The 25,362-nt window shown below is 38.2% G+C and overlaps 2 long non-coding RNA genes across 2 annotated transcripts in view; one reads left to right on the plus strand and one right to left on the minus strand.

The window, feature by feature from the left end:
- The first annotated feature begins 17,723 nt into the window (after nt 1–17,723).
- LOC308189932 overlaps nt 17,724–25,362 on the plus strand; it is a 19,924-nt gene continuing 12,285 nt past the window's right edge. Inside the window, exons 1-2 of the long non-coding RNA XR_013946740.1 lie at nt 17,724–17,852; nt 21,985–22,029. This is a non-coding gene — a long non-coding RNA (uncharacterized lncRNA). The remainder of the gene's footprint in view (nt 17,853–21,984; nt 22,030–25,362) is intronic.
- On the minus strand, nt 18,189–21,260 carry LOC308189933. Its single transcript, XR_013946741.1, has 3 exons — nt 20,828–21,260; nt 19,082–19,143; nt 18,189–18,946 (listed from the first exon to the last, which is right to left on the minus strand). It is a non-coding gene; the product is annotated as an uncharacterized lncRNA (long non-coding RNA).

Consider the following 25,362-nt stretch of genomic DNA (forward strand, 5'->3'; position numbering starts at 1 on the left):
CACTAGACACAGATTTTATTTATATAATTTATAATATATTTATTTATACAATATAGTTTATGATTTTGTACAGGATATCTACAAAATTTTGATGGGAAATAAGAGTAATTGCATAGAAATTGTGCAATGGTTTTATTTATTTGAATCACGTTACTGGCTATTTGAGTCTGCTGTATTACCAGCTTACCCATGACAGATGCATATAAACAGCTTTAACTTTCTTACGTCCCATTAAGATATTGTCTCACAAGAAATATTTATTATACTGTTTCAAGTGATGATTTTTGTAGCTGTTTGTTTTAAAGTATTTTTTGGAATCATATTGCTGATTAAGGGGTCATTCCCCATTAAGCTAATTTGGTATCTATATGTCCTTTCATTCATGGCTACAAGAGCCCGTGACAGAGGAAGATTAAAGTGAATTAAAAATATCTTCTTCAAAATGGAGCATTACTTATCCATCCAAAAGTAAGTAGCATGCACAGCAATGGATAAGAACAATAATGGTCCATATATATCCCTCTCCTCGACACCTCCATCATCTTTCCAGCTATGTCTTTTCAGATATCGCTGAGGAAAACTGGCCATTCATTTCCAACCCAGATGGCAGGTATCCTTGTCCTATGTCAGTATTTCCTGATTCACTCTGTATATCCCACCCACCCATGCACTTCCAGCCCCTCAAGCCAGCATCCTTAAGGAACAGACACTTTGAGTTTAAATGTGGGTTGAGAAATGCACAGGCTTTGAATTGCCAGGTAGACAACAATCTATTCCTTTCTCTAAAAACATCTTCGTTACCCTGTATGACAGCACCTTCACTTTGCTTTTATTTTGTTTCGTATGGATCTTCCTTCTTCACCCTTGTCCTTTGATATATCACCACACATTTAGGCAGGATAATATCTGGCAGATAAACTGACGTTCTGAATTTATTTTTAAATTAACACACAAAACAAAGGGTTTTCTCCAAGTTGACAGTGGGATTCTTGAGTTCACATAGGAAGTATAAAAGGATAGTGAAAAAGGTTATCCTTTAAGTATGATACCTACAAGGGTAGGTAGGTTGTCAGAAAGGAAGTAATGAATACAAAGGCTATTAACAGCCATTCTGAAAACTCCTTTTTTTTTTTTTTTTTTTTTTTTTTGCATTAGGGGTATGACTGGAGGAGGACAGTGAAATGCTTTTTAGAAGTGAGGAAATGCAAAATATAATGGATTTCAGGATACACCCCTCTTGGACATTGGTTATTTGAGATGAGACACAACATAGGGATACCAAAAATTAATGAGGTGCTTGTCATTCAGCTTAAGACTCCAGAAAAAAGCTTTAAATGTAAGTGGGGCCGACCTTATTAAGTTAGGTGATCTGAAAAATTGGGATTAAGAATTGAAAATCAATCTTCCTCTTCATAGCCAGGGAAGGGAATGTGAAGAATGCATAAGAGGTACAATACTGGAAGTTGTTTATAAATTAAAGCACTGAGCAGTACTGGCACTGCATTTTGAGCAAGATGCAAATAAGAAAGCAGACTTACCAAGTATCCTGGGAAGAGAAAACTAAACTAAACTACGTTAGCTTCTGGGGAACCCTCAGAAATTAAGATTCTTGTCTTGACTTCCTCCAAAGTAGATATAATCTTTAGCAAGTGGAGCTGCAGAAGAAGGGCAGACTTTCCAATGTAGATGTCCTCTATCCTAAAACAAGACTTCTGTCTAATAACAAAAGTATTGCCTAAATATTCCAATAGTAATGAGAAAATAAAAGCAGTATTATTCAAGCCTTCCCATGCTTGATGACTGAATTCCCTAAATTTCTTTCTGGCAATATTCATGTGAAACAGCATTTCTTCTCATTTCCAAATTTGGTGATCAACTTACCTGCTATTTTCCAGGAATTATGAATGAGAACATAGATATTGCTATAGACTTAGGACAATTAATGAAGAACCAAGAGTCACATTCAGTGACAGTTTTCAGATTTCATTCTATTGTCACACACCAAAACAACTTCATTCCGACTGTCATCTCTTTACTGTCAACCTTACTAGGTATTAGTTTCCTTATCCTATCTGCATTTCTGAACTGTACTGTTAACACTACACATAGAATAATTAAGGTTGGAAAAGACCTTCAAGATCAACTGCTACAACCATCACCTAACCACCAATGTCACCCACTAAACCATGTCCCTAAGCACCACATCCAAACTTTCTTTAAACACCCCCAGGGACGGTGACACCACCACTTTCCTTGGCAACCCGTTCCAATGCCTGACTACTCCTTCAGAGAAGTAATGTCTCCTAATTTCCAACCTAAACCTCCCCTGGCACAACTTGAGGCCATTCTCTCTAGTCCTATCACTAGTTACCTGCGAGAAGAGGCTGACCCCCAGCTCCCCACAACTTCCTTTCAGGTAGTTGTAGAGAGCAATGAGGTCTCCCCTGAGCCTCCAGACTAAACAACCCCAATGCCCTCAGCCACTCCTCACAGGACTTGTGTTCCAGGCCCTTCCCCAGCTTTGTTGCCCTTCTCTGGACACGTTCCAGAGCCTCGATGTCCTTCTTGTACTGAGGGGCCCAAAACTGAACACAGTACTCGAGGTGTGGCCTCACCAGAGCAGAGTACAGGGGGACGACCACCTCCGTGGTCCTGCTGGCTACAGTATTCCTGATACAAGCCAGGATGCCGTTGGCCTTCTTGGCCACCTGGGCACACTGCCGGCTCATGTTCAGGTGAGCATCAGTCAGCACCCCCAGATCCTTTTCTTCTGCACAGCTTTCCAGCCACTCTGCCCCAAGCCTGTAGCACTGCATGGGGTTGTTGTGGCTAAAGTGCAGGACCCAGCACTTAGCCGTGTTCAACCTCATCCCATTGGCTTCTGCTCATCGATCCAACCTGTCCAGGTCCTTCTGCAGGGCCTTCCTAACCTCTAGCAAACTGACACTTCCCCCCAACTTGGTGTCATCTACAAACTTACTTATAGACATTTGTTTTGATGTGAATTTAGATCTGATTCAGTCTTATTTAATGTATATTCTCAAATGATCTGTATCTTTTAAAATAATGCAGGAAGCATCCTGTGTCTAAAATTATAAATTTTAGAATTTACAAATGCTTTGTTTAAGGATGTCACTGGATTTGGATTCTGCTGTTTTAGAATGTATTCTCATTTCTGACATTTTTTTATATTCATAGGCTAAATTTTCAGTAAGACACCTAACTGTTAAATAATCACTATCTTCTTGTACCTTTAAAACAAATAATAAAGATTCCATATAAAATCATAAAGGAAAAGTTCTCTCCCTCCTCTTCCCCCCAATTCCCCAGCTGAACAGCAATTTCTAGAAAGTTCTGTCAGCATTGCTTTTTCAGTTTTTGCTTTTGTTTGTTTGTTTATGATATGAAAGAAAAAATTAACACATAATGCACTACCCAGTAAATCCACAGGTTTAGAGCTCTTGACGGGAGCACCACTGCAGACTCCTTGTATAAGTGTTGACGTTTCAATTAGCAATAATCCACAAACAACTGTAGCTATAGAGTGCAACCATCTGGTGGACCATTTACAAAGAAGAAATGGATGTCTTATACATATATGTAACTTCCTAATGGATAACTTCCTTGTATGGAAATGTTCAGAGAATTTCAAGTCTATGTCTTCTGTCTTCACCTTGTAAATAGATAGAGGTAGTTACATGAGTATGAAGAAAAGGGGATGGTTTTTATAGAATATGAAAGTATTTCAAAAAGTCTCTGGGATTCTGGCTCAGGTCTTTTCTTATTACATGATATGATATTAAAATTGTATTTCTCTTTTATTTCAAACATAATTACGATTTTAAAGCCACATTCTTCAAATTATTTATAAAATTAAGGACAATGTGTTAAAAACAGTCAAATATGACACTAAGTAACCAGAACCAGGTTTGTTCCACCTGCAACCAGTCACTCTCTAAGATGAGAAAGTGTATGCCCTATAGGCAACAAAGGAGGCTAGAAGGAAAAGGAAAAGCAAGACACCACAAAGCGATCAAGAAGATGCAAAAGTACAGAAGTACTCCACATGAATGGATCAAGCATTTTGAGAATAAAGCACTGAAATTTTCTGAAATTTTGTGGTAGCTGATCTAACACCATGACTGCTGCCCAACATGGCTTTCCATGGGAACAGTAGCAACATAATAGGGACTCACAGAATTACAGAATCACAGAATAATTAAGGTTGGAAGTCATCTGGTCCAACCCTCCTGCTCAATCAGGGTCACCTAGAGAGGTTGCCTAGGACCATGTCCAGATGGCTCGTGGTGATCTCCAAGGAGGAAGACTCTAAAACTTCCTTGGGAACCTGTGCCAGTGCTCTGTCACCCACACAGTAAAAAAATGCTTCCTGGTGTTTAGACAGAACATCCTGTGTTCCAGTTTGTGCCCATTGCTTCTTGTCCACTGAAAATAACATAGCTCTCTTTGTACCTTCACTTCAGGTATTTATTGACATTGATGAGATCCCACTGAGCCTCTTCTTTTCCAACCTGAAAAGCCCAAGATTTCTCAACCTTTCCTCATAGGAGAGATGCTCTAGTCCCTTCATCATCTTGTTGGCCCTCTGATGGAAGGCCGTCTGATGAAAGGTCTAGTATGTCCATATCTCTCTTGTACTGGGAGGCCCAGAACTGGACACAGTACTTTAGATGCATCCTTAACTGTATGAAGTTCAACAAGGCCAAGTGCCGGGTCCTGCACCCGGGGCACAACAACCCCAAAGTGCTACAGGCTGTGAGATGAGTGGTTAGAAAGCTGCCTGGCAGACATGGACCTGGGAGTATTGGTTGACAGTTGGCTGAATATGAGCCAGCAGTGTGCTCAGGTGGCCAAGAAGGCCAACAGCACCCTGGCTTGTATCAGAAACAGTGTGGCCAGCAGGACTAGGGAAGTGATTGTCCCCCTGTACTCATCTCTGGTGAGGCCACACCTCGAGTACTGTGTTCAGTTTTGGGCGCCTCACTACAAGAAGGACATTGAGGTGCTCGAGCGATTCCAGAGAAGGGCAACGAAGCTGGTGAGGGGTCTGGAGAACAAGTCTTATGAGGAGCGGCTGAGGGAGCGGGGATTGTTCAGCCTGGAGAAGAGGAAGCTCAGGGGTGACCTTATCGCTCTCTATAGGTACCTTAAAGAAGGCTGTAGTGAGGTAGGGGTTGGTCTATTCTCCCACATGCCTGGTGACAGGACGAGGGGGAATGGGCTAAAGTTGCGCCAGGGGAGGTTTAGGTTGGATATTAGGAAGAACTTCGTTACTGAAAGGGTTGTTAGGCATTGGAATAGGCTGCCCGGGGGAGTGGTTGAGTCGCCATCCCTGGAGGTCTTTAAAAGGCGTTTAAATGTAGCCCTTAGTGATATGGTTTAGTGGAGGACTTGTTAGTGTTAGGTCAGAGGTTGGACTAGATGATCTTGGAGGTCTCTTCCAACCTAGATGATTCTGTGATTCTGTGATTTACCAATGCTGAGTAGAGAGAGGAATCAATTCTATTGACCTAATGCAGCCAAGAATACCATTAGCCATCTTAACTACACAGGCACATTGCTGACTCATGTTCAACATTGCTGACTCATGTTCAAATTAATAACGTATGTAAATGTAAATCAATATAAAATCATACATGAATGTAAAAACATATGTGCTTTCTGAGGCCCGTGCATAGAGGTTGAACTCAAGTAGTGCTTTTGTCAGTCCTTTTACTAGAGGATCAAGTGACAGGTGTATCCCTAAGGTAACTGTTATCAGACTTCAGCTCTCTTGATAATAAGATGACATGCTCTGAATGTTGAACAAGGATGGGTTTTGCACCTTAGGAGTACAGGATAGCATTCCTTCCCAGTTAGTTGTCAACTGATGGGAAGGTGTTAATCTGACTAAGGTGGGAGAACACAGCAGAACTGAATAAAAATGAGGCTTTTCTTGACAAAAGCTTCAGAATAGGTTTTATTCTCCACAGAGCTAAAAGATTTTTAAAGGAAGGGCAAAGAAAATGTTTGTAAGATGATGGAGTTTATTATTCTCAGGATTAAGATACAAAGTAAAACCAAAAGATTTCAGGAAAGTAACTACGCTAAACTCAGAATTCCTAAATAAAATATCATTGGAACTTTGTCCATTTGGTTGGAGCCTGCTAGTTTAAAAAGAATAGGATGCAAGTTGCTCTTTACAGAGGAAAAGGTGAAAATGCTGCTACAAGAAAACAACTTTAAGTACTCACTGACCACAGGGGAAAAAAAAAAAAAAAAAAAGTCATATGGGTTAGGTTTTTAAGTACAAATTAAAAATGAGGCATGAACATTGAGGAAGAGCAATAAAGTGTGAAGTGTGAGCAGGAACAACATATATGAACCTATAAATTCAACAAGTTTGAAGAACGGGAAAGAAAACCTTATACACTACTAAGTGGATAAGAATAGCTCTTGATAAATTATGCTGCAAAGACAATGGTGTAAAAAATCTTCATGACACTGTCAAGAAGGCTAGCTGCCATCACACAGCTATCACAACCAGTATCAATGACGTAGGACTGTGTTCTCTGCGTGCTCCAGGTTGGAAAGTATTTGTGTAAAATATTTTCTAATCTGTTGGAACTGGTGAGCTGAAGTTCATCTTAAAGTACTGAAAAAAGCAGATGATGAATTATAAGCAATTTCATTTTCAGTTTAAACATAAGAGAAAATGCTAATTGTTATCATCTCAAGCCCTGAGAAAGAATTGTAGAAGTGGTTTGTAAAGTAACTCTCAGTGAAAATTAGGAAGAAAAAAAAAATCTCTTAGGAATTACATAGGTACAGTTGAACCTGCCTTCAGCCAAGGATGAATTAGATGAGTTTTTCAAGTGCTTTGCAGATTCTGCATCTTTATAAAGAGTTCTTCTTACAGATTGATGTAGAAAATGGAAAGCATTCTAAAATCCAAATCAAATTGAAAGACCCCCAACAGGCATGAAAAGTTATCTAAGTCATGGCCCAAGAAATAACAGGAATATCACACAGAAATGATCAAAACAAAAAGATACCTACCGTATTTCACCTGTGCTTACTTATTTTGCATTATCTTCTCACACAGACAGTTATCTCTTCATGCTGTTGCAATATTTCTGCAAATGCACAACCCTCTGCTCTATTTGCCTACTGCTTTTATACAAAGTACTTTTACACAGGAGTTGGGTCGTCTTAAATTGCAATCTGATATTTTTGGTCTCTGAAATACATCTTTAAATACAAGCAAGCCGTTATACTTTAATATCTTTCTCAGAAAAATAAAAGCTGTTGATTTGAACTTTGACATCTTCTATGGTGGCTCAGCTAATTTCAGTTGTTTAACATGGTGCAGGAGTGAGCCAGTATGATCATAAGATGAAACACTTTTTATGATCTTCATTTGAGGTTAGTCAATAAGCTATTTGAAGCTATATATGAATATATATATATGAATATATATCAATATATATATATATGAAGGTATAAGCAACCATAAGAAAAACAAGTAGGTTCCATGACCGGTAAAATAAATTTTCTTTCTGCAAAATCTAGCCTCATTTATTATGTCTTCATAGACTTATTTCAAATGCCATCGACGCCACCAAGTCAGTGTAATTCTTGTCAAATAATAAAGATGTATTGCTAGTTCCCCTAAAATACCTTGTCTTGTCAAAAATCTTGAGAGTTATATTATCAATGAAAGATCAATCAATCAATCAATCAATTGAAAGATTTTAGATTTGTTGCATTTCTTCAGCATTTTAAAAATTATCCACATTTCAGATGTTTCTTAACTGGATTCAAGCAAGACCATTCCTCCTAGTGTCTCATCAACTCTTCCTTCTTTGTGAAGCAGCCTTTATTTTTAGCTTCTGCCACCTCCCAAAACTTGAATGATTACCTGAAGTTTAGTCCTCTAACCTATGAATTGTGCTACAGGATTATACTCATAAATTGCATGTAACAAAGAAGATAGAGGAATAAAATCCCATTTTTCTCCTTAGTTCAGAAACTACTTAAGTAGGACAAGGCTATAAAACAAATTATTAAAATATCCAGAACAAAAAAAAAGCATGGTAAAACACTTGGGGCAATAACCACGGAAACCAAGTTGCTAATGTCCAACAGTCAAGTTTTTGTCTTGTCTGTGAATCTGAAATTCATGCAAAGCCTTAAAACAGCCACCTTCCAAATGTGGATATTTATTTCTGCATCTGTGGTAACAACACAATACTTCTTTAGTTACTTTAACAGTAACTTAATGCAGTGATCTGTATGTTCTTTCTAATTAATTATTTAAATAATCTGTCAGGTGCTATGTTTAAGTCTTAATCATTTCTTAAATGGATCAACAGAAAGACAGAGAGTTTAAATGACATCATCATGCACTAGTGGTAAGGTCACTGTCATTGAAGTCATGGTCATATGTCCAGGCAAGGTTTTTGACCTCCAGTGGCTGTAATATTGAACTTTGGAGATTTTTTTTTAAGGTAAACCTTTCATTCAAATGTACAAGATTCATTCAAAGCCAGCTGAGGAAATGTAATACAACCATGCTTAACTTTACAGTAACACAAGCATTTCTTTTGATGTTAGCAAATTATGCATGTATTGACGTTGATTTAAGCCTGTGTTTGACTGTTGTGTCGAGACCAAGACCTTTGTCATTCTAATAAGGATTCTTTATAAACCTAACAGGCTGTGTTTCATAGGATCAGCTTGTAATACTGGTCTACAACATCGGTTCTCTCATTTGTAGAGCAAATATCCTCCTCTCCTTTCCTCAGTTTTAAACATTAAAAACGGCAAGATTTACTCATGGTTCATATTCTCCGTCTTAATGCTGCAGAGTTGATTTTTTAGCTTTAATCTGCAGTTTTCTGAAGTGCATCATTTAAAGTCAGAGTCCTTCCATTAATTATTAAAAACTTTACCAATTCAGAATAATTTGTGTTGGCAAATGTATTGGCAGAATTATCTATTAGTTTTATGCTTATTGATGTATCACTTAAGACACTACTCCAACCACTATAGTACTAGCTACTTCTCAGGGAGAAGAGGGGACAGTGTCCAATCCAGAAGTCTACAGCCTAACTAGATAGAGCAAATACAGACTGCAGAAAAAGTAGAGCTGAAGACTGGTACTTTTTGGGGGGGGTCGTGAAATAAGATAAAGGCAGTCAGGTAGAGAAACCGAGCCTTCTGTTTCCAGTTTTCTGAGTATAATACCAATTTTCTAAGTATTTCCTCCATTTGTTTTCAAATTTCAGCAAGAGATTATAATTTATATTCAGATCTGGTACATGTAGGAAGAATACTACTTATTTGTAAATAAGTTGAGATGTGAATTTGCCTAGTGAATTTAGCTGCAGTACAAAGCAAGGTATAAAAAATGCATATGCTTCATAAAACTTGATCTGAACAATCTTCTTGCAAAATTCTTTTTTCTTCTGTGATGCTCGTACAGCTGTCAGGTCTTGTAATGTTACTGAGCAATGCAAACACAAGAGAGCTATAATTATGTTTGCCCCAAATAACAGTAAAAGATCAATATCACATCCTGCTTGAGTGTTATAATTTGAGCAACTATTGCTCAAAAAGAAAGAAAGGTGTTATCTTCAGCCTTATCTTTGTCCTCCTTCCCACAAAGTAGGAGTTACACAGGAACTCTGTAAGAATAGAGATGTTTAATTAAGTGAAAGAGAAATCTTGTAAACAGGAAATATTCAACTCACAGAAGAAGGAAAGTATATGCAAAATTTTTCTTCATCAGATTTATGAAAACCATCATCAGGGGCTAGACTAATATTAAAACAGATTCAGCATTTAAATTAGAAAGCAATTCCACCAAGACTACTATTGTAATGAAGGAGAACTTTTTGAAATGTGTCACCTCTGAAGCTGCGCTCAGCTTTTGCAGCGGTGCTTTATTTCTATAATGTGCTCATCAGCATTCACCCAGAGAAACTATGTCCATCTCTTCTGCATTGCTTTTGTGAATATCACAGAATCACAGAATGATTGTGGTTAGAAGGGATCTCTCGAGGTGTTCTGGTTTAACCCCAGCAAGTAGCTCAGCACCACACAGCCACTCTCTTACTCTTCCCAGGTGGGTTGGGAGAGAGAATTGGAAAGGTAAAAGTCCAAGAACTCATGAGTTGAGATTAAAGCATTTTACTAGGTAAAGCAAAAGCTGTGCATGCAAACAAAGGAAAACCACAAATTCATTTGCTATTTCCCGTAGACAGGCAGGTGATCAGGCACTTCCAGGAAAATAGGGCTCATCCTGCATAACAGTTTCTTCGGAAAATAAATGCCATCATTCCAAACATTCTCCCCTTCCTTCTTCTTTACTTCAGATTTATTGCTGAGCATGATGCCCTGTGTATGGAATATCCCATTGGACAGTCAGGGTCACCTGTTCTGACAAATTTTGAAGATTTCCAATCTTTCTGTGCAATGTGTTCTAGTGCTCTATCACCTACACAGTAAAGTGTTTCCAGGTGTTTAGACAGAACCTCCTGTGTTTTAGTTTGTGCCCGTTGCCACTGAAAAGAGCCTGTCTTCCTCTTCTTTGCACCCAATATGTTACAAAGTAACTTTGTTGTGATTTAGGACTTTTGCATCTCAGTCTGTGGACTGGAAAAAAAATCACAGTGGAGGTAAAGATCCTTATCTGGTGTGCATATGCTTTCAACAACAGGCTTGAATTTTTGCTAGCTTTTGCAAATCTCCCAGTCCTTCAATAATAGCCCATGGACTACATGTTTGAAATCACCATACAGCTGAATAGATGCAAATAAATCCCAAGAGAAGCTGTGAGTCAAACCCTTTATGTTCTTTGCTTATTTCTGCCAATAGTGTCTTTTTCTGTCACATATTAGTAGGACCAAGTACAATTATCTCTGTAACAGATCTACAGCTCTCTTTCAGGGTTGCTGAGAAAGAGCTGGCTAACTGGTCTTCCTATTGAACTGGTCTTCCAATTGACAGGGATTGTTTTTGTGTCAGGGAAGTTCCCAGCAGGAGAATTAACTCCTTTTGCACTAGGGAAATGGTACAAAAGAGTAACATATGAAGTCATGGTAATGCAGTGATTCTAAAGTTATAATACCAAATTCAATCAGATAATTATGCAATGACATTACCATTATTACTGCCCTTTATTTCTCCATGACTTGGCCCACTCCTTTGCCTTGTTCATTTCCAGTAAAGGAAATTGGATTGTGAGTTATGGGACAGAAATTACAGAGTCTAGGGAAAATGCTCCTATATTCTGTAGGACTGGGTGAGAGAGGAACGGGTTCCCTGATACCCAGAGCTGTCTGAAACTACATCCTCCAAAATAATTCTTGTAACTGCTGTTGTCTTAGGACTCTAAGTTTGCAGTGTTGTTTCTAAGATGTTCACCTAAATCTGGCCAAGTTGAGAACATTCTGTCCAAGGATAGGTCCCAAAACTCTCCTACTGTCTCTGCAGTCATCTAAGTAGCATGAAGTAATAAGGGAAAAAAATCCACCCTCACCTGTGCTTCCCAAAATGCTAGGGACTACTTGTCCAGCATTTCAAAGCAAGAGAAATCTTTGTGCTATTGTGACTTTTCAATGTATATTTTAACAGAAGAGTTTCAAATTTTTCACCCCTCAGAAAAGCAAAATTTCTGAAAATCAGAAGAGTTATCTTGAAATAGTGAGTATTATTCCTTGATGTTGCAGTAGCATGCTGAGCCCTAAAAAAAAAAAAAAAAAGACTGTAGTTATGAGCATGTGGGATAAACATATTTATCAAGCAATGACAATCTTCAGGTTAAGCACTGGTGGAAGGAAGTCATGAAAAAGCCTTTCTCCATTCCCTGAGTTGCTGCCTTCATGCCTCATACCTGCCTTTTTGTAGTCAATATTCAGATTGTTTTCTAATAATAAACTAAAATTACATATTGTTGGTTTATTAAGTATTTTATAATACGCTTACTTATATTGTCAGTTTGCTAATGTTATTTGGGATTAGATTTTCTGCATTGCTCAAATAAACACAAGAAAAGAAAAATCTCTCTTACATATATGACTCCCATGAATTCTAAATCTTCTCCTTGTTAATGCTTTAACCTCATTTTGTGTTTTTAATTCTGTTTACATCTTGCTTGTTTTCTTTTGTCTTCCTAAGCCTTTTTCTTGTATGTCAGCCCCTTGATTCTTCTCTTTCTGTTTGAAGTCAAAACCAGCAGGATTCCTCCTCCCTCATCCTACTCATTCCTGGTTTTGACCTTGTATATAACTGAAAATATACCAAGTCCTTTATAAATAGACATGAGATAGTCTGCATTAGTCAATATGTAGTTAGATCCCAGATGCTGCTTGTAGTAATATGAGAAAGATCCCAGGCCACACATTTTCACACTATATGACTGAATGGAGCTCTGTGATGCTGATATAAGACCAGTTAATGGTGCTAATAAACCTTGAGGTCTGTAGCTGTTATAGCGTTTTTCTCATTGTCCTGAAATATGGTCTACGGTATAATCCCAATGCTTTGCTATACATACATGCATGCACACACAATTACACACACATAACAAATTAAAAAGTTGGGGACATGCTGCTGTTATACCCTCTTGACTTTGGTATAATAGCCCTAAAAGTAGCATGGACAATTTGGGAAAGGCACAGAATCATTAAGGTTGGAAAAGACCTTCAAGATCATCTGGTCCAACTGTCCCCCTACCACCAATATTACCCAGTGAACCATGTCCCTATGTACCACATCCAGCCTTTCCTTAAACACCCCAAGGGGTGGAGACTCCACCACCTCCCTGGGCAACCCATTCCAATGCCTAACCAGTCACAAGTGAGTCCTGTGGGTTTTCACCACTTTATGAAGGAATTCAAAGGAATAATCAGATAGCCCCAGATGTGTCTGTTATAACTGCTGCCTTGTGGAACTGGGACTTTTTCACTCAGGACACAAAGATTACTGGCATCCTTCTTTGTGAACAGAGCATTTTTGAGGGGCTGGTGTTAAAATCCACATCAGTGATTGGATGAAGCGTACTTACCTGAGGTTATAGAAGAGGGTGGATGGGGCAGTACCATCTACTCTGACCACTGAAGCTGGGGTACTCAAGAGAAATGATATATTTCAGGGGAAAAGGTCAATATGAATAATTATATATGCCCCATGGTGAGGGTGCTTATTTACAAAAATTTGCAGCCCATATACGAGCCCCTGTTGCTGCCTGGAAGAGGGGAAACATAACCCCCTTTTTTAAAAAGGCTAAAATAAAGAACTGGGAAACTACAGGCCAGTTCATCTCACCTCTGTGCCTGGCAAAATCATGAAGCAGATCCTCCTGGAAACTGTGCTAAGGCACATGGAAAATAAGGAGGTGATTGGTGACAGCCAACATGGCTTCGGTTAGGGCAGATCATGCCTGACAAATCTAGTGACCTTCTATAATGGGGTTACAGCATTGGTGGATAGGGGAAGAGCAACTGACGTCATCTACCTGGTCTTGCGCCAAGCATTTGACATTTTTCCCCATGACATCCCTTTCTCTAAATTGGAGAGACATGGATTTGATGGATGGAACACTTGGTGGGTAAGGAATTGTCTGGATGGTCACACTCAAAGAGTTGCAGTCAACGGCTCAATGTCCAGGTAGAGATCAGTAATGAGTGGTGTTCCTCAGGAGCTGGTATTTGGACCAGTATTATTTAACGCCTTGGCCAGTGATACAGACAGCGGGATTGCTGATGACAATTGCAAGTTTGCTGATGACACCAAGTTGTGTGGTGCAGTCAACACACTGGAGGGAAGGGATACCATCCAGTAGGACCTAGACAGGCTTGAGAAGTGGGTCCGTGTGAACCTCATGATGTTCAACAAGGCAAAGTGCAAGGTTGTGCCTCTGGGCCAGGGCAGTTCTGAGCACAAATACAGGGTGAGTGGAAAATGGACTGACGGCAGCTCTGAGGAGAAGGACCTGAGGGTGTTGGTTGATGAGAAGCTCAACATGAACTGTCAATATGCGCTTGCAGCCCAAGAAACCAATTGTATTCTGGGGCTGAATTAAAAAGTGTGGCCAGCAGGGTGAGGGAGGTGATTCTCCCCCTCTACTCTTCTCTTGTGGCACCCCACCTTGAGTGTTGCGTTCAGCTCTGGGGCCCCAGACCAAGAAGGATGTGGAAGTATTACAATGAGTCTGGAGGAGAGTCACAAAGATGATCAAGGGTCTGGAGAACCTCTCCTACGATCACAGTCTGAGTGAGCTGGGGTTGTTCAGCCTGGAGAAGAGAAGACTCTGGGGAGACCGTATAGTGGCCTTCCAGTTCCTAAAGGGGGCCTACAGGAAAGCTAGGGAGGAACTCTTTCTCAGGGAGTGTAGTGATAGGACAAGGAGTAATGGCTTTAAACTAGAAGATTGTAGGTTTTCACTAGATATAAGGGGGAAATTCTTTACTCAGAGGGCAGTGAGGCTCTGGAACAGGTTGCCCAGAGAACAACCCGGTCTGGTGGAGGTGTCCCTCTCCATGGCAGGGTGGTTGGAACTAGATGATCTTTAAGGTCCCTTCCAACCTAAACCATTCTATGTTTCTATGATTCTCATGGCCTTCTTCATTATTATGTGGAGACTGTCTTATTAAAGACAGAAACACTCCTGAAGTAAGAATCAGAGCACCAGCATCCCAGACAGTGTGCATGATGTAATCTTCATGTCCTCCATCTTCAAAAATTTGTGCCATAGAGCTGTATTTGCTAGGCACGCAAAGTTTTCCACCTTCTACTTCCTTCAGACTTTGTGATTATTAGGACATCATTCCAGAAAATTAGATATGGGTTTTAAATCCTTCAAGAAGGAGGAAGGCTCAGGTCTGACTTGCCTTAGGTAAATGGAATAACAATTTTTCTAACCAGCAACTGCAAGTGCTTTTTGTAAAATTACTTACATGTATTCTAGGAAGACCTGGATATACTCCAAGAACATTCACCAGATAAAATCTAATCAGAAACTTAGGCAGAAATATACCTAATTCTTTGATCCCATGTGAAATTAACTGGCAGAAGGTGGTAAGCTTCTGAACATGACATAGTACTGCAAATGCACAACAGCAGAACACCTTGGAAAAGCAAATTTAAGCAGTGAGCTATATGCAGCTGAGCAGCAGGTATATCACATTTCATACTTTTAATCCTAAATTGCGTCTGAGTCTTTCTATAGATAAGCAAGTCCTTCATTGTAGCTGCATGTAATTCAATATATTAAATATACATATTTCTTGTAAGAAGTAGAGCTGGTTAAATGTATTCTCATGGAATAGTCTGGTGTCAGAAGATTAGAATTGACACTTTCCACAAGAATACATGCATTCCTTCAGAGTCATTGATGGAAACCAGCAGGCAGGAGGGCTATCCTGCTCATTGCCCTGGCAGGCAGGTGGCTTGCTTGGCTGACCAGCTCCCAGCCAACCCTTCTGGGCAGCCAGGGAGACAACCAGCATGTTAGCATGCCAGCTTTTTGGCAGATGGACATGCAAGCTGCCTGTCTGGCTGCCTGCCTAGCATTCCTTTTACTTGCTGGCCGATTTACCTGCCACCCAGCTCCCCAGCAGACTGGCAGGCTGCCCAGTTTGCCTGATAGTGGGTGAGGTTATGGGCCCAAAATAGTTTGTTCTGCAAAGCAGGAGAACACAGTGTTGCTGTTTTGTTCTCATCCAATTTGGAATGTCCCATGGAGCAGAAATCCCCATCCCAGCAAGCTTTAGTAATCAGTTTACAACATTTATCTGCGTATTCCACAGTGGCAATTACAAGTTCTTAAGAATGAAGAAACACTTTGTTGGAATTGCTAACATAACATTTGCTTGACTAGTTTTAATTTCTCAGATTGGCCTATACAGATTTTGTCTAGCAGAATCAGAAAAGAGTTTTAGATATGCCTATAATGTGATATTAACCACTGTCTCTACTTCCACTGAATTAAGCTACAACCTAGGCCATAAAGTAGTAATGAACCCTAATATGGACTTATGAAAAATCATAATGATGACAGTCTTAGATATGTGACCAATATCTGTGTCGAGTGTATTGAACTTTTTCTTACAAAAAAATATAGACAAAAAATTCAATTCTTTTTAAAGTTGGCAGGAGTCTGTCTTTTCTCAGAGTACCGTACCTTGAATAGTTCTAATTTCAGTTTAATCACACTGTCCTAAAGATTTCACTCTGCTTAAATAATGAAAAAAGGTGGTATAAAAATTGTATGAAATCAGCTTGCCCCAGGACAGGTTCTGTTGGATGTAATTACATATGCTTCAATAGCTAGAGCAATGTGTTGTGTGAAAGGCTTTTAAGGTGACAGAAGTTAATTGTGCAGGTTTTAAGGTAAAAAGAAAATGGAGGGCAGTGACCAACACCCTAAAAAGAGACTGTTTGATTTTTTTAAAACTAGAGAGATTAAAAATATTGCTAAATTATAAACGCAGATAAACACACACACATACACACACACACAAAAAAAAAAAAAAGTGGTAAACAGGGAATATACTTTATCATATAGGGGAAATGAAGGGAGATTCTTACCTGGGTAGAAAGCATTGCACTCCAAGAATACCTGTAAGATATAAAGCTCTTTATGATATGCCTACATAAAATAGGACAGCTGACTGTAAAGTAGGCTGTGATATTTCACTAGTGACACTGGTCTACAAGGCAATACAATAAGAAATATCACATTTTTTTCTGCAATGTTGGTAATGACAGTACATCAGAATTGAAGTGCAGGGCTATGGAAAACATTCAGACTTGTTTTTTTCCATCTGGAATGCACAAAGCTTTTTGAAACGACCCTCTGGGTGGCATTTCTCTAATGAACAGTGAACTTGTCTTCACAAGCTGTGTCAGATTGTCACAAAGAAGACAAAGGGACTATGCATGCCTGTAGGTGGTTTATTTAAAAATAAAAAATAAAAATAAAAACGATAAATTCTCTCATCAGCCTATACTGTGGATGTGGTACAGCAGTTATTTCTAATACTGAATACCAGGTGTATGATAAGTCCTCTTCTATCTTCTGATTAATATGTTTTGATTTCATATTTACTATCAGGTATTTGGGTATCAGGTCTCCCTTATGCAGGAATCATGAGAAGCACAGTAGGTTCTTTTATTAAGCATGATCTCTTGAGTTACAGCCCTTGTTCAAGGATATTGCTAACAGTATGTTAATTGCTACTAATAAAATAATTATATTGCATTGAAATACTCAATAAAATAGAGGCACACTCAAGGAGTGAAGGATTATTGATGAATTTTAATGTTAGATTCAAATACATTAACTTTGCTGCTTATTCTTCCCTGTTCTATGGCCACTTGATTTTGATTAGCTGGAAGTATGTTTAAGTAACTACTACAGTCTTCCTCAAGACTGCAATGAGAGAATGCAAAGAACAATATGCCATTCACCCACAAATCTACCTGTCAGTGGTTAGCAAATATTTAATTTTATTTCTTATGAAAGGGTTCTTAATTCTTAGCCATTCTGTCCAGAGAAAGCATAAGTTAGTTCTTTTAAGGCTAGTCTTTTTCCCATTTTAATTTTATCCTTACTTCTCATAACTCATGCTACTGTAAATAAGTCTTGTAACCTGATTTCTTTCATTAGTGTACACAGCCTGTCAGACTACTCCCTAGAGATAAAGAGCTTCTGGAGCAGAGTTAAGGTTTCTATGCCCAGCTCTGACATAGGGACAGCAGCTTGATTTTAGTCACGGCCAGAACTTCACAGCTCTGGTAAGACAACGCCCACGGAGCCCCATGACTGCCAGGAACAGGAAAAGGTACTCTTCTTTTCAATAATGAATTTTGGAGCTTAAATTCTTCTTATGTCAAGTTTGAGGGATATAAAGTGAATCAAAGATACTCCTCCAAATAACTAAGTGAATTAGTTATGCAAAGATGGTTTCTTCCTTACGTAGCTTGACACTACATTTTTTCCTGTATGGCTGAATGTTCAGTAATTTTTTGTTTAAATTACCTTGTCTCAAACTTAAATTGCTTGTCCCAGCCTAGCCTTTGCAAGATGAGGGACTTGTGGTCAAAACAGCTAGTTTCTACATGTAACTATATGTCATCAAAGTCAATAAAGTACCAAAAAGGTTGAAAATATTTGCTGTATTCAGTAGTGGAAGTTGAAGGGGCATGAAAAGGTATTTTATATTTTTGCTAGAGCTTGCAGTCAAGCAGATACAACATTTTTTTTAAGAATAAAGGAACCACTTTTACAGAGACTTGTTTCTCTTTATTAGGATGAACAGCTCTGTGGAATTCTGTTGCTCATGAATTCAGTTTAGTAAAACTGTTAAGCAAATGTCTTATCCCTAGACTCGAACTAGATGTAAATAGCATCCTGGAAAAGCTCCTCTCTGAGGGCTATGAAAGATACATGCATATATCTGATCTGTACCTCTGAAAACCCCCTTGTAGCTTCACAAGATATGCGTGCATTTTGCATTTTGCTTGTTTTGTCCTGATCTTTGGCAACAATTAATGTTCAGACTTAAAATAGAGACTACTTTGGTGAAAGTACATTCCAACTGTGACAGAGAAGAAAAGTTGATTAAATCAATGATACACAGGTCATAGCTACAGATCTTGCTTAATAAGTTATGTCTCAGTAAATGGATTCATAGCCACAATGGAAAATGTTGGACACACTTTTTGAGTAATTAGGAGTGTTTTTACACAGCACGTACAGTTGACGTTCAGCTTCTAACTGGAGATGTCATGGCTGTCATGTCAGTTCAGTGGCTTGCTTCTCTGATGTTTTATTTTTTTCCCTCCACCCCTAATAGAAGACGATTTTTCATGAACTTTTCGCTACCATAATGATTTGCTGGTTTAGTCAGCCCACCTTTTGCTTGCAGACTTTTAGCTGTGCCATGTGAAGCAGTGGATATAAAAAAGGAAAGTCATTAAACAATAAAGAAATGGAATTATAAATTCCAACAAAATACATTTTATAAAGATTTGATACTTATTATAACAGCACAGCTAGTCACCAACTTACTCTGTTGGTGTGATGCTATGCAAAAAAAACAGGGACACAGTGGTGTTTTCTCTCTTCACTGACTGAAAGACAAAAATGAAAATCCCCCTGGGCAAAATGTCCTTAATAAACACAGTGTTGACATTAAAATGTGACAGGATGACAGGCACAATGGTATAGAAAACTTGAATCAGTCTTACTGCATGAGACATGGTGAAGGTAATGTATGAATAATCCAGAGGTTATGATAGATAAAACAGCTTAATTCATCTCTGTCAGTTTATGTGTAACATGCATATTGATTCAATTCTAGCTTCTTAAAGGTTGATATTTGAATCCACTGAAAATCAGCTAGATGAGTTGTATCCATTACAGGGACTGAGATTATCAGTAGTTTATCTGATATGCAAACACTTTCTTCACTTATGAAGCCCATTCAGTACCTGATTTATGTTTATTTTATAGGAGTTGCTCATTAATATTTTATTAAAAGTTTTACATATTTTATTCTGATGACTTGAAAAAGAATTTCCTATCAGATTTGCAGTGTTTTAACCTCTTATCTTTGTTTTTAAATGCATCTGTAGTAACTGTAATCTTTTAGCTCGGTAACCTTTTATTTCAAAATAGAGAAAACAATGCAGGTAGAAAGGTCATAAGCAATTTATCTCCAAAAGATCTCCAAGTAAGATTTTATTTCACTATACTGAGACTGGTGTTCAGATGCCTTATGTATTGAAATATTCAGCATAGAGGATAAAAAAAAAAAAAAAAAAAAAAGACAGTACTAGTCTGTAGCTAGCCCAGCTAACCAGAACCCACTTCTGAAAGCCCATTATTAGTTTAGCTGCTACTGCAAGAAAAATACCGCGTGCCAATGTAGTTACTGTTTCTGCACAAGCCTAATTGGAAATATATTATTGTCCAGGTAGCTAGGCAAAGAATTATCAGAGCACATCTTCAGTTACACATATAATTTAGAATTCTAGCACAAAATAAAATCTCTCAATTCAGGTAAAAGAAGGTTCTTCACAGTTAGTGAAACGTTTCTTGAATAAAGGCAAGGAAACAAGAAAAAATCTGGCTATGCAGAGAAGTCATATAAATACTCTTAAGGTGTTATATTTTCATGGAGAATAGGTAAATTTCTTCAGCCAATAATTTAGTTACTTCATTTCAGCACCTACAAAGCACTAGAGGCATTTCAAAGCCATTAATCTGTTCCTGTTCTCCCTTTCCTTCTGTCTGAATTAGTACTGAAGTAATTTATGCCAACTGAAACAGCTTTGACAGGGAGGACTGACCAAATACCATCTGATGGCTTTCTATCCTGAAACATGGAAAGATTTTGTGCGTATTCCTGCTGAGGAGGAACAACAGAGGATTTGAAATTCAGTATCATAGTGTGAAAGAAACAAAACTCAAGTTTTATTTGCTAGAAAATAAAACCCTGGTTTGTACTAATCAGCATTATACAATGAAAGCCTTTTCCACAGCTGTCACTTGTAAGAATAAATGCAGAATTATCTTTTAAGGCAGTCAGGGGAAAAATAAGTAATATGTTGACCCTTAGACATTTAAGCTGACCCAGTCCTAAAATATGAGTTCTGCAAACTTGACAAAGCCCTTCAAGTGTTTCAATACTACTCCTACCCTTGCCTATTTACCCACGGGTAAGCTGATCACTCTCTTCAGTGTGTCCTTTCCAATTCACAAACACCTTCTTTTACTCATGTCTTAAAGAGAACAAGCAGCCTGTGCACTTACATTGGCTTCTCTGGTGCATGTTGGTTTATGCCTCACCTCTTCACGTCTGTGTCCACAGTGTCCTGTGCTATGAATGTGGAAGCTGTATTGACCCTAAAGAAAGGAATAATGGGCTAAACGTTGGAAGGTCTATATGGCAAACACTCTACAGCTTGTTAGATTTCCACAACTTGAGTTCAATTAAAATGGTTAGATATAGGGTGTCAGGGAGGAAGGTCTGAGGATGCTTTATCCCTCCTGTAGGCAGTGCTGGAGCAGAGCAGGTGCAGCCTGTGATCCCTGCCATGAGGGAAAAGGGAATGTGCTACTGCATTCAGCCTCCAGCAGTATTCATTGTCTTGCAGTGGCAGTAAGGATTGTTTTCACCTGTGGAATCTCCTGCATTTGCATTTAGTCATTTATCTTCAACACAAGTGCAGATAACCTCAAACTATTGCAGGTAGGTGTAAATCTATGAGTGTTTTGGCATTAGAATGAATGAAAATCATTTAATTATGCTCTTGGAAACATTCTCCACAGAAGAAGCCTCCCTGCTATCAGCACAGTAGAAATTCTTTCCTCTGAAATGAATATCTTCAGACACAGGATATAAAAATCTGTGACAAGGAACTATTAATATGGAACCTATTATATAACTAAACCTCTCGGTGCAGCCTCTGCTGCACTGGAAAGATCAGGCATTTCTTATGAGAAAAGATAAAGCTTATGAAACAGGGAGTGGTTGGTCTTTGGTTATATTGATCTGCAGTGGCATCAGATAGTTGTCTCTGATGTTTTCAGGTTTCAGCCTCACAGTGCGTCAGAAGTTGCCGTTTGGTTACAAGCAATTTACTGCTTCTCAGTTTTTCTCAGGACCAAACATTCCATTTTTAACCTGTAGTAAGAGTTTGATTTTGGTGGTTAAATAGAATCCCATGTGATGGACGTTACTGCACACAGACATGTCTATCCATATCCATATCAGTCTGCAAAATAAATTTTGTCTGAGGATGCCAGTTCTCTTATAGATAATATTGGCTTTTCATTTTCACACTTTCATTTTCATGTGTCTGAAATTAGTAATGACATGCCAAAAGGCTGTTTCATTTGTTGTTAGTAGAAAGGCAAACAAGAGAGTGTAATTAAGAATCAGTAACTTGGATAATCTTTCTTTCTAGTGGGAGCCTACAACAGTGAACTAATTCTCCCAGTCTGGACTGAAGGTGAGTGATAATCAAGAAACGAGTTACTTACAAAGATAGTTAGGCTATGTTTCCATACAAAGCTTAACCAGCCTAAGAGACCAGCATCACCAAAAAAGTAGTTCCTGTCTTGTGCATTTTTGCTCCCTTTTGTAGTTCCATACCTCCTTTTCACTGACCCCAGTGCTCATTAGAAATTTCCTGAAACTGATTCAATTTGGAAAAAAAAAAGTATTTATTTATTTGTTTGTTTTTTCCAAATTGTTAATGAATTTGATTAGCTTACAGTGAAATCCACTACTGGTGCAAAGTATGTGGCTGGATCATGAGGCCAGAAGTGGGAAGGAAAAAGTAGAAAAGAAAGAAAAATGAGTGGGATTGCCCTTCATCAGTTGGGGTGTGCAGCAGGATCTACTCACCCTGCCCCAGGGAGCCTTCTTAAAGTCATGATGAGGCACGAAAACTGGAAATTGAAGATGTTTTCTCACCAAAGCCTCTATCTCACTTACATTCACAAAAGTAAAAAGAAAGCGAAGGCCAGGCTAGGTGGAAGGGTAAAATGTTTATAAATATAAAAGGAACAACTGAAACCCAAGATGATGAGGATGCTTGAAAAAGAAAGGTATTTGCAGATAGTTGCTGTGTTTTCATAAAACTTCAGATTTTGTATGTTTTGCACTCTGTAAAGCATACTTACCTCCAATTTTTCTTTGCTCACCCTGTTATTGCTTAAACTGTCATGAAGACCTTCAAAAGAGAGAAAAGGATAATCCAAGGAAAGCACAGGGTGAGTCAGACTGCGTAGGATGCAGCAGCTATGAAAAATGCTTGGGTAGGATCAGCATGTAGGTAGCCAGCTTACAAGAGATTTGGAAACTTGGAAAAGACTTCTGAGGGGGAAGTTGTTTACTTGGTGTGTATGTGGAGACCACAGGTAAGATTTATTCTCTACCCAGACCAAGGGAAATATGGACTCTGATGAAAGTACCAGATGGAGAGGCCTAACAGCTATCCAAAAAGTTCGCTGCTGCAGTATCAAGTCAATATACTTAAACTGAAACAGGTTACACATGCAATAATTTTTGCATAAAGAGGAAAACAGTATTGTGCATACCTGTCATTAGATTTGTTAAGAAAATACAAAATGATCAAATCTAGATAGGACAATTTAGAGTCAGTCAGTCTGAATTTTCAAAGAATTATCAAAAGTATATGAAAATGTAATCTCTGGTTTATTGCTTGCAGGCTTTAAGAAATTGTTCTAGGTAACAGTGGATATGAGGTTTTTTTTCCCAATATGTGAAAGTGAGAGGATAGAGACATTACTGAACACCAAGACAACAGCATGTAAACAGGCAGAAGAAGGACCTGAGTGGGATTAAGAGTTTCATTACTCTTATTTATTTATTTATTTATTTTCATATGAAGAGGACTGGTAAAAATTGCACACTGAAAAGATTTTTAGAGGCTACCATAAAGTATTGTTATTTTTTCTGTACTTTTGTATTATATTTGATTTTATGGTCTTCTGTGAATCTACATGGATTCTTAGGCATATTCAGAAATACCTGCTAAAGCTAGCCATCATGTTAACTTTCAACTGTTATGTTGAATCATGGGTTTATTTGGGAAGCAATATGTCACCATCATAACGATCTTAGAAAAACAAACAAAAAACAAAAACAACAACAAAAACAGTTGTTCAGACTCCTCCTTAGAACAAAGAGGAGTGCCAGATCAGTGTAGAATACACCGCCATATGATGTCACCAAATGTAACTGCACAGCTGGGCTTCAGCTCAGTTCGTGCTCCTGAAAGATTCAAAATTTCCCAGCAGACAACTCCCATATTGGGGATACTTTGAAGAACCTTAAATATTTTAGTTCATGTTCTCCTATCAGAAAAGAAATCAAACTGTTAGGACAACACATAATTTTTGTTTCTATTAAAAGACTTTATCCGGAATAAGAAAAGCAAATAAATGTATATTTTATCTGTAATGTTTTAATATTTAAATATGTTTGTTTTGTGGAAATGTAGCTTCTGTGTCTTGGAAAAATTAATTAAAAATATATGTCTATATTGTTTTTCCAACACAAGGTTACCTTGATAAGTGCCAAAGAAGAGTAGCCTTATTTGCAATATCAGACCTAAATTAGACTGTTTTCTGTGCTTTAATTTTGTTTGGTCTGTGAAATAGCTGAGTAATAGTTTGCTGGCACTTACTTTCCTTATAAGCAGAAAAATATAGAAGTGTGCTCAAGCAGATGTTGTAGAGTACATGCTGTTATATTTATTCTTCTCCTGTGCCAGGATCTTATCACATTCACACCACTGTACAAAGGTATGTTTATAGAACCAGTAAATGGAAACATATTGGCCTTTAAGATAAAAGAACTCTTCCTTCTTATCAATTTGGATTAAAAGGAAGTACCAAAAAATAAATAAATAAACAAATAAGGTGGGGGGTGGGGAGATGTTCCTGGGTTCCTTGTTCTGCTTTTCCTGCCAATAAAATAGCATAAGTTGCTTTTTGAAGTGTACCTCGGATTTCTAATACTCAAGCCTAGACCAAACACACAACCCTCCCCTGGAGAATCCTGAGAAAATGTTACCATCTTCTATACGTCCAGGTTTCAAGAGGTAAAAACAAAACAAAACAAAAACATAATGAAACAAAACAAAACAAAAGCCCACAAGCCATGTATTGAACACAGCTTACTAAGATACTGGTGAAACATCTCTTGTCTTGGGCACTCATGTACCACATAATGATCATAATAGGCATAAGATACCTGAAATGGGTGAGTGACAAAATAGTGCTAGGGAAGGTGATGAGGAAAATGAACGAAAAGGAAGGGGCTGTTCTTCCAGCCTTTCTGCCTTCCCTAATATATTCAAGTACTGATACAAATCTCGAAGATGAAGGAATGGGAAGTACTAGCCTGCCAACTCCTACCTTTTTCTCTAATCTTGCCCTAAAAAAAAAAGTTGAAAAGCTTATTTCCAAAAGTGTTGTATTAAAGACACCAAGATGAATTAGCTCAAATTAATTAAAGGTCTGAATTTGAAGTATAGTATTTAAAGAACATTAAACAGTCGTGTGGACAGCCTCAGAAATATAGTGGAAATATTTCACTTAGGTCACTTTAAAAGATGCTCACCGGAGGATTTAATGCACTTTAACTAATATGCTTTTATTTCAGATCTTGAATTAATTTGGCTACTGGATTGAGAGCTCTTTGTGGACTGTAAAAATCTTTTAAAATTTGTCTTTTTTTCTGAAATATTTGTGATATTACACAAAAGGTGACAATAGACCTCAGAAACATGGATGGCACTATCTGAGGAAAT

Source organism: Anser brachyrhynchus (assembly GCF_964034855.1).
Source record: "Anser brachyrhynchus genome assembly, chromosome: 2".
NCBI lineage: Eukaryota > Metazoa > Chordata > Aves > Anseriformes > Anatidae > Anser > Anser brachyrhynchus.